The sequence below is a fragment of the Copadichromis virginalis genome, linkage group LG23 (assembly GCF_057382275.1).
Source record: "Copadichromis virginalis isolate Kocher_CV1m ecotype Utaka linkage group LG23, C_Virginalis_male_GT1.1, whole genome shotgun sequence".
Taxonomy (NCBI): Eukaryota; Metazoa; Chordata; class Actinopteri; order Cichliformes; family Cichlidae; genus Copadichromis; species Copadichromis virginalis.
In genome coordinates this window covers 46381850-46390250 of record NC_140639.1, presented here as the reverse complement: position 1 = coordinate 46390250, position 8401 = coordinate 46381850, and the positions used below count along the sequence as shown (strand labels likewise).

Below are 8401 nucleotides of genomic sequence, written 5' to 3'. Positions count from 1 at the left end.
TTCTCATCCCTCCCTTCTTTGCACCTCTCAAAACCAACTCTCGTCTTTACTTGATGAAAGTTGTTTTTGCAGAGTTAATCTTGCAGCTCAGCCACAGCATAGCCCTCGGCAACCTAGAGCATGCTAGCGGGCCGTTGTTATTATGTTATTACTGTGTTTTTCGGAAAATAAGGCACTCTAAAAATCAGTCCTTTGATTTTTCTGGAAATCGACAGTGCTCCTTATAATCCAGTTCGCCTTATGTCTCTACCAGCTTTGCACATCTACAGACTGAAATCTTTGCCCATTCTTCTTTGCAAAACAGCTCCAGCTCAGGCAGATTAGATGGGCAGCGTTTGTGAACAGCAGTTTTCAGATCTTGCCACAGAGTCTCGATTGGATTTAGATCTGGACTTTGACTGGGCCGTTCTAACACATGGATATGTTTTGTTTTAAACCACTCCATTGTTGCCCTGGCTTTATGTTTAGGGTCGTTGTCCTGCTGGAAGGTGAACCTCCGCCCCAGTCTCAAGTCTTTTGCAGACTCCAAGAGGTTTTCTTCCAAGATTGCCCTGTATTTGGCTCCATCCATCTTCCCATCAACTCTGACCAGCTTCCCTGTCCCTGCTGAAGAGAAGCCCCCCCAGAGCATGATGCTGCCACCACCATATTTGACAGTGGGGATGGTGTGTTCAGACTGATGTGCAGTGTTAGTTTTCCACACATAGCGTTTTGCATTTTGGCCAAAAAGTTCCAATTTGGTCTCATCTGACCAGAGCAGCTTCTTCCACATGTTTGCTGTGTCCCCCACATGGCTTGTGGCAAACTGCAAACGGGACTTCTTATGGTTTTCTGTTAACAATGGCTTTCTTCTTGCCACTCTTGCATAAAGGCCAACTTTGTGCAGTGCACGACTAATAGTTGTCCTATGGACAGATTCCCCCACCTGAGCTGTGGATCTCTGCAGCTCGTCCAGAGTCACCATGGGCCTCTTGGCTGCATTTCTGATCAGCTCTCCTTGTTCGGCCTGTGAGTTTAGGTGGACGGCCTTGTCTTGGTAGGTTTACAGTTGTTCCATACTCCTTTCATTTCTGAATGATCGCTTGAACAGTGCTCCGTGGGATGTTCAAGGCTTGGGAAATCTTTTTGTAGCCTAAGCCTGCTTTAAATGTCTCAATAACTTTATCCCTGACCTGTCTGGTGTGTTCTTTGGACTTCATGGTGTTGTTGCTCCCAATATTCTCTTAGACAACCTCTGAGGCCGTCACAGAGCAGCTGTATTTGTACTGACATTAGATCACACACAGGTGATGATCTGTTGCTTGTGAAGCTCGCACACAAGAATTTCACTCACATGTGCTGTACCAATGTACCTGCACATGTGATGTGACAATAAAAGTGATTTGATTTGAGGTGCACTCTGTTTAGTCATTAGCACTCATCAGGCAACGTCTATGTGCAACTGACTGCACTCAGACCAAAGGGGGCTGAATAATTACGCACACCCCACTTTGCAGTTATTTATTTGTAAAAAATGTTTGGAATCATGTCTGATTTTCGTTCCACTTCTCACGTGTGCACCACTTTGTGTTGGTCTTTCACGTGGAATTCCAATAAAATTGATTCATGTTTGTGGCTGTAATGTGACAAAATGGGGAAAAGTTCAAGGGGTTGAATACTTTTGCAAGCCACTGTATGAATTCTGGTTGTGTTTACTGACCTCGAAACGATTTTATGTACACGGCGCTCGAAAATCTGTCAAATGTTTTAGTACGACTTTGCTAAGCTACGAAGCCGCACCGCTTGATGGATTGTCGGAGCATTACGGCTATCGTAGGCAGGAGCCTCGCGGAGTGATACGTACTGTGCTTCAACATAATATTACTGTATTGTGTGTTTGTTTAACCTCTTTTTAAGTTTTGTGGATATTATACATGGTTGTGCTGAGGATATGTCGGCCAGTTTCCACTGGAAATGCCTTTTGGTTAAACTGTCAGCAAGGAATTTGCATTTGCACTGTTACATTTTTATATAACTTTAATGCAGATAAAACAGCTGCTTATTTAAGTGTAAATACATTGATGTTTTTTTTTTTTTGCACAAATGAAGTGGAGTTGTAAAGTATTTTGTCTCGTGTCAGTTATATCGTTATCGCACATTTTCAAATTTATATCGTGATGAATATTTTTGGCCATATCGCCCTGCTCTACTTCTACAACACGCCTTGTGTAGATGAGTTAGTGAGGCAAACTTACCAGCTGTCTTATTGTGTCTGTTGAGTGTTTGGTTTTGTGAACGGCCTCTTTAATGCACGAGGGTGTGACCATCCACATCCTTGTATCTGTCCACTGTCAGCCATTCATTTTGTGCAAATCTGGCCAAGTCTTCCAAGTGTGCGTGTTTTGGGTTTTTTTTGGGTTTTTTTCCTTCTGACCAGATGCAGCTTTCTGCAACATCACTTTAATGTCCTTATACTGATCACCACACTGTGTATGTGCGCTAAAACAGCAATCATTTCACTGCTCCTTCGTAGTGGCAGGTTACAAAACGTCATTAGATGCTGCGTGGCTGTACAAGATAGACTTTGGTTAGCAACAACTCTCTGAGGCCTTTACTGTGAAACAGAACGCTGTCTTATCCAGCTAACTTCAAGGCTTAATGGGATCACTGCGGTTCAGCTCAGTGTGACTTCATGTGTCTGAAAGCATCAGCAGGTGAAAGATGCACCAACATTATCTCCTGGCTTTAGTTTCCAGACTGTCAGCAGTTGTTCCTGCAGTCTGTAGCTTCCTGAACACGCCTGATCTTGTCTGATCTCGGAAGCTAAGCAGGGTCGGGCCTGGTCAGTACTTGGATGGGAGACTGCCTGGGAATACCAGGTGCTGTAAGCTTTTACACACAAACTGCAGAGGGCGCTGCTGCTCACTCACAGAAAACAGCATCAGGAAAAAAACTTGATGACAACACTTCACTAAAAAGAATGTGTTAAGTTTGTGTGTAAAAATAAATAAATAAAAAATACAAATCATCTTACGTTATCCACTTTTCTGGAGACACACAATTCAGCTAATCCAAAATGCTGCAGCAAGAGTCCTGACAGGGACTAGAAAGAGAGAGCAGATTTCTCCTGTTTTGGCTTCCCTTCATTGGCTTCCTGTTAAATCCAGAATTGAATTTAAAATCCTGCTCCTCACATACAAGGTCTTAAATAATCAGGCCCCATCTTATCTTAATGACCTTGTAGTACCATATCACCCTATTAGAGCACTTCGCTCTTGCTCTGCAGGCCTACTTGTTGTTCTTAGAGTATTTAAAAGTAGAATGGGAGGGAGAGCCTTCAGTTTTCAGGCCCCTCTTCTGTGGAACCAGCTTCCAGTTTGGATTCGGGAGACAGACACTATCTCTACTTTTAAGATTAGGCTTCAAACTTTCCTTTTTGCTAAAGCATATAGTTAGGGCTGGACCAGGTGACCCTGAATCCTCCCTTAGTTATGCTGCAATAGACGTAGGTTGCCGGGGGATTCCCATGATGCATTGAGGTTTTCCTTTCCAGTCACCTTTCTCACTCACTATGTGTTAACAGACCTCTCTGCATTGAATCATATCTGTTATTAACCTCTGTCTCTCTTCCACAGCATGTCTTTTATCCTGTCTTCCTTCTCTCACCCCAACCGGTCGCAGCAGATGGCCCCGCCCCTCCCTGAGCCTGGTTCTGCCGGAGGTTTCTTCCTGTTAAAAGGGAGTTTTTCCTTCCCACTGTTGCCAAAGTGCTTGCTCATAGGGGGTCATATGATTGTTGGGTTTTTCTCTGTATCTATGAAGCGCCTTGAGGCGACTTTTGTTGTGATTTGGCGCTAAATAAATAAAATTGAATTGTTTCCTTACCCCTTGTGTCAAAGTGGCTCGGACTGAATTCATTTCCCATTTGTCATTTGTGTTCTTTTATCTTATAGTCAATCATAATGCTTTAATGTAAACACAGCACATGTAACCTTGCCTCTGCATACTATCCCGGGTCTATTTGTGGTAGCATTGGTTATATTCATTACTGCAGTGCAAATGTTCTTAAAGCTAAATGTCACTTCATCATTAGTTGATTTGAATCTTTCATTTGGTTATACTTATCATTGTGTGTTCCTTTGAGCAGGTCCTATGTGTAAAACAGGTATGTGGGAGGGGCCGCCCTAGTACTTCCTGATTATATAGGATATGATGTCATTGATCATGTCAATTGGGTATAACCAAATGAAGGGGTGTTTCTTTTGTGTAAAATTGTTTATTTCCTATAAAATAACCTCATGAGTCAGATTTTGTGCAGAGATTGACTTTTCAAACCGTTTAGTTGGGTGAATGAGTTTGTTAAGTGCAAAAATGATTTTATTCCCGTTTCTTTGCCTAGACTGTTATTTAGTCTACCCTGTTTTCCCAATGGTAGAGGTTAATGAGGTTCAGATGTGAGTGGAATTCTATATAAAGCAGGGGAGATTTTGACTGCCGAGTTCTTCTGTTTTGTGAAACAATGGTTGAAAGGTGATGCCAGAAAATAAAGCACAATTAAAAGAAGCTTTAACAGTCTGCAGATGCTGTCTTCCTATCACTTTCCTTGCTGTCTATGTTGTGCTGCCTCACACCCCTCCAAGATCAAATGTACAAATCTAGCTAAGGTCACTCATTTCATTTTTCAAGCTTCCATGTTAGCTTGAATTATTTGTCGAGCAGAAAGGCAACTTTTAAAATCATTCTCTATCTCCTTCCATATTCACCTACTGTGCTAATATTCACTCCTGTTTTATCCAGATGCTGTCATCTCTTTTCTTAACGTTTTTGCTTCTTTGGTGGAGAGAACCCCTTCTCAGATGATAAAGGTATGACCAAATATATATTGAGTCTGAAGGAATAGATGCAAATTTAAATTAGTCTCCACAGTACAGGGATGCTTACGAATTCTCTCCTCCACCTTTGGCCCACTACAGCACACATGTGGTTGGTCTCTGATAAAGGTTATTATAGATGATTATTGTGTTAACATCTATAATTTTGCCATATTTTGTTGTAGTGTTGATGTTTTCTGAACTTAATTAAGAAATTGTTTCATTATTTCTTTTTAACTTTATTAAAGATTTTTATCATTAATTTTTATGTTTGTTTTCTGTTAATGCTGCATATACTTACAAATTTCCCACATATGTATAAATGCAATAAAGGTTAATTTCAAGTCTAAATCATCAGCATCAAATAATACAACGAATGATTCAGAGGCAGGAAATTGATTTAAAGTTTACAGTTTGTTTACAGTAAACAAGTAAATAGTGGCATCTAATCATAATCACACTGAAGCTGCAATTGGTAAGTGCAATAAAAATGTTATATGGAGTATACAAGGTGTGCGGTTCATTGAGTAACTACATCAGTTTTCTCAGACCCTCGGGAGGCCCGTCACTCTTGGTGTTCCAGATGCTCAATAAAAAACATTTCTTACACATTTTACAATAACAGAATAAATGATTTAAATAAACAAGTGAATAATAAATAAATAAATGATAGAAAGTTGGTCCACTGTTGGTAAATTAGGAATGTGTTTATGTTACTTACTTTAAGAAGGAACAGAGGGCATTACTGTAAATAACTCCATAATCAATAAAGCCCACAGTAATGCGTGACAACTTGTGGTTGTGAAGCTACAGTTCACATTATTACTCACATTATATAAGGAGTGATCTACAATGCCAGAAGACAAAAGCAAAAATGTGATTGTGGACTACAAGAAACAACTGCAAGATGATATTGAACCAAAAGGATAGTCTATTGATTATTAAGACTGCTATAAAATTAATGAACACTGGCATTTTGTGTTGTTATTAAAAATATTTTAATACTTCCTGTTTCAGCATTATCTACTCTTTTGCATCATTTTTAGCAGAAAAATTAGGTTGAGAGCGGATATGTTCTAGAAAACATACAAACAGGAAGGGTTTAGGCTTAAAACTTTCCTTTTTGCTAAAGCATATAGTTAGGGCTGGACCAGGTGACCCTGAATCCTCCCTTAGTTATGCTGCAATAGATGTAGGCTGCCGGGGGATTCCCATGATGCATTGAGTTTTTCCTTTCCAGTCACCTTTCTCACTCACTATGTATTGATAGACCTCTCTGCATTGAATCATATCTGTTATTAACCTCTGTCTCTCTTCCACAGCATGTCTTTATCCTGTCTTCCTTCTCTAAAGCAAAGGGTGAGAGGTTTCCTTTTTGCTAAAGCATATATGCTTTAGCAAAAAGGAAAGTTTGAAGCCTAATCTTAAAAGTAGAGATAGTGTCTGTCTCCCGAATCCAAACTGGAAGCTGGTTCCACAGAAGAGGGGCCTGAAAACTGAAGGCTCTCCCTCCCATTCTACTTTTAAATACTCTAGGAACAACAAGTAGGCCAGCAGAGCGAGAGCGGAGCGCTCTAATAGGGTGATATGGTACTACAAGGTCATTAAGATAAGATGGGGTCTGATTATTTAACACCTTGTATGTGAGGAGCAGGATTTTGAATTCAATTCTGGATTTAACAGGAAGCCAGTGAAGGGAAGCCAAAACAGGAGAAATATGCTCTCTCTTTCTAGTCCCTGTCAGGACTCTTGCTGCAGCATTTTGGATTAGCTGAAGGCTTTTCAGGGAGTTTTTAGGACTTCCTGATAATAATGAATTACAGTCATCCAGCCTGGAAGTAATAAATGCATGAACTAGTTTTTCAGCGTCACTAAGAGACAGGATGTTTCTAACTTTAGAGATGTTGCACAAATGGAAGAAAGCAGTCTTACATATTTGTTTAATATGTGCGTTGAAGGACATGTCCTGGTCAAAAATGACTCCAAGGTTCCTCACAGTGTTACTGGAGGTAATGCCATCCAGAGTAAGAATCTGGTTAGAGACCATATTTCTAAGATTTTCTAAGGTTTTCAGGGCCGAGTACAATAACCTCAGTTTGATCTGAATTAAGAAGACATCTCACAGACACTGACAGTTTTCCTGTTAATGTTCCCCCTGCTGTGTTTTGCCCCAGCTCTTTTAATTTAGTTATCAAACTGTTCACAAAAAACACCCCAACATCCTACAAGGTGTTTTGTGAATTCTGATCTTCCAGTCTCAGAAAGTATGGAAATAACAAACACACACAGAGGAAATCAGTCTCTTTTTTTCTCAAACTACGTTATTTGTGCTGTTTAATAAGAACACTATTTTCCCTTTTCTTCAACAGAGGATCATGAAGGTTCAATTTGTCTGCTTGCTGCTGTGCCTGTTTTCTGCTGTGGAGCTGTCTGCAAGCCAGGACTTCTATCTACAACATGTCATTGGACTCATGCAGCCAGACCAATGTACTACAGTGATAAGGGAGAGAGGAATCAATCATAACACTCCATGCAAAGATACAAACACGTTTATTTTGGCCAATGAAAGACAGGTCAATGCCATCTGTTCACGTGGTAATGGAAATGGAAAACAACAATATGAATTTTCAATTATTGAATGCAGGCATGATGGTCGCAGTAAAAGTCCTAATTGTATATATGCAGGTCAACGCTATGATCGCAGGATTGTTGTTTTAAAGTGTAACAATGGAGAGCCAGTTGACTTGGATAGTACAGTCCAAATTGGCTAGTTTTGAATTGTTGCTTTTTGCTTCATTTGAAGTTGACAGCCATCCTGGCTGCAATCTCATGTTATTGCTTATCATGATTTTTCTTCAGCTTGCTTTAAAAAAACAGTGAATAGTGAAAATGCAATAAAGCACTTTTTCTGCACTCAGTTGTCTTACATGGATTTGCTGAACTCAGCTTGTCTTTTTTCTGCTGAAATGATAAAATAAATTTATGAACCAGCTTTCTGCTTCAGAGAATTTCCATCACTTAAAATTTTACAAATTGTATTTTCCTACATAGATTCAAAGTGAAGCTGTCTCACATTTAGTTCAGTAACATTAAATAATGAAAAAATGAAAACAAAGTTTTCAACAAATGAATTAATTTCTATGGATTTTTCAAGGTTGATATTTCCTGTACCAAATATAACAGCAATGTAAGAATTTCACTTTAAACCTCTACACTCCTACATGTCAGGGAGAATAACTCTGAAAATGAAATATAATCTGCTGTAGAGTCACTACTTAGTGGGCAGAGGACAGTTATCACTTTGCTGGATGCTCAAAAGTTCTTTATTTGCTGCATGTATCTAAACTGAACTGCAGTCTTTCATTTATTGATATTATTAATAGTTTACCCATATTAGACTCTTTCAGTCCACCCGAATCACACAAAACAACATGTTACAAGCTGTTTTGCTGCTTCCAGTGTCTCAGATCTCATGCAAACAAGTGGCTGGCTCATTGAATGTTAATTTAGTGCATGTTATATCTCTGTTCAAACATAATGTTGTATTTATT

General features: G+C 39.6%; 1 long non-coding RNA gene across 1 annotated transcript; it reads left to right on the top strand.

Annotated features, from left to right (window-relative positions):
- The first annotated feature begins 243 nt into the window (after nt 1-243).
- Nucleotides 244-5112, top strand: LOC146681799 (uncharacterized). The gene is made up of 2 exons (XR_014917950.1): nt 244-1286; nt 1393-5112. It is a non-coding gene; the product is annotated as an uncharacterized LOC146681799 (long non-coding RNA).
- Nucleotides 5113-8401: the final 3289 nt, after the last annotated feature.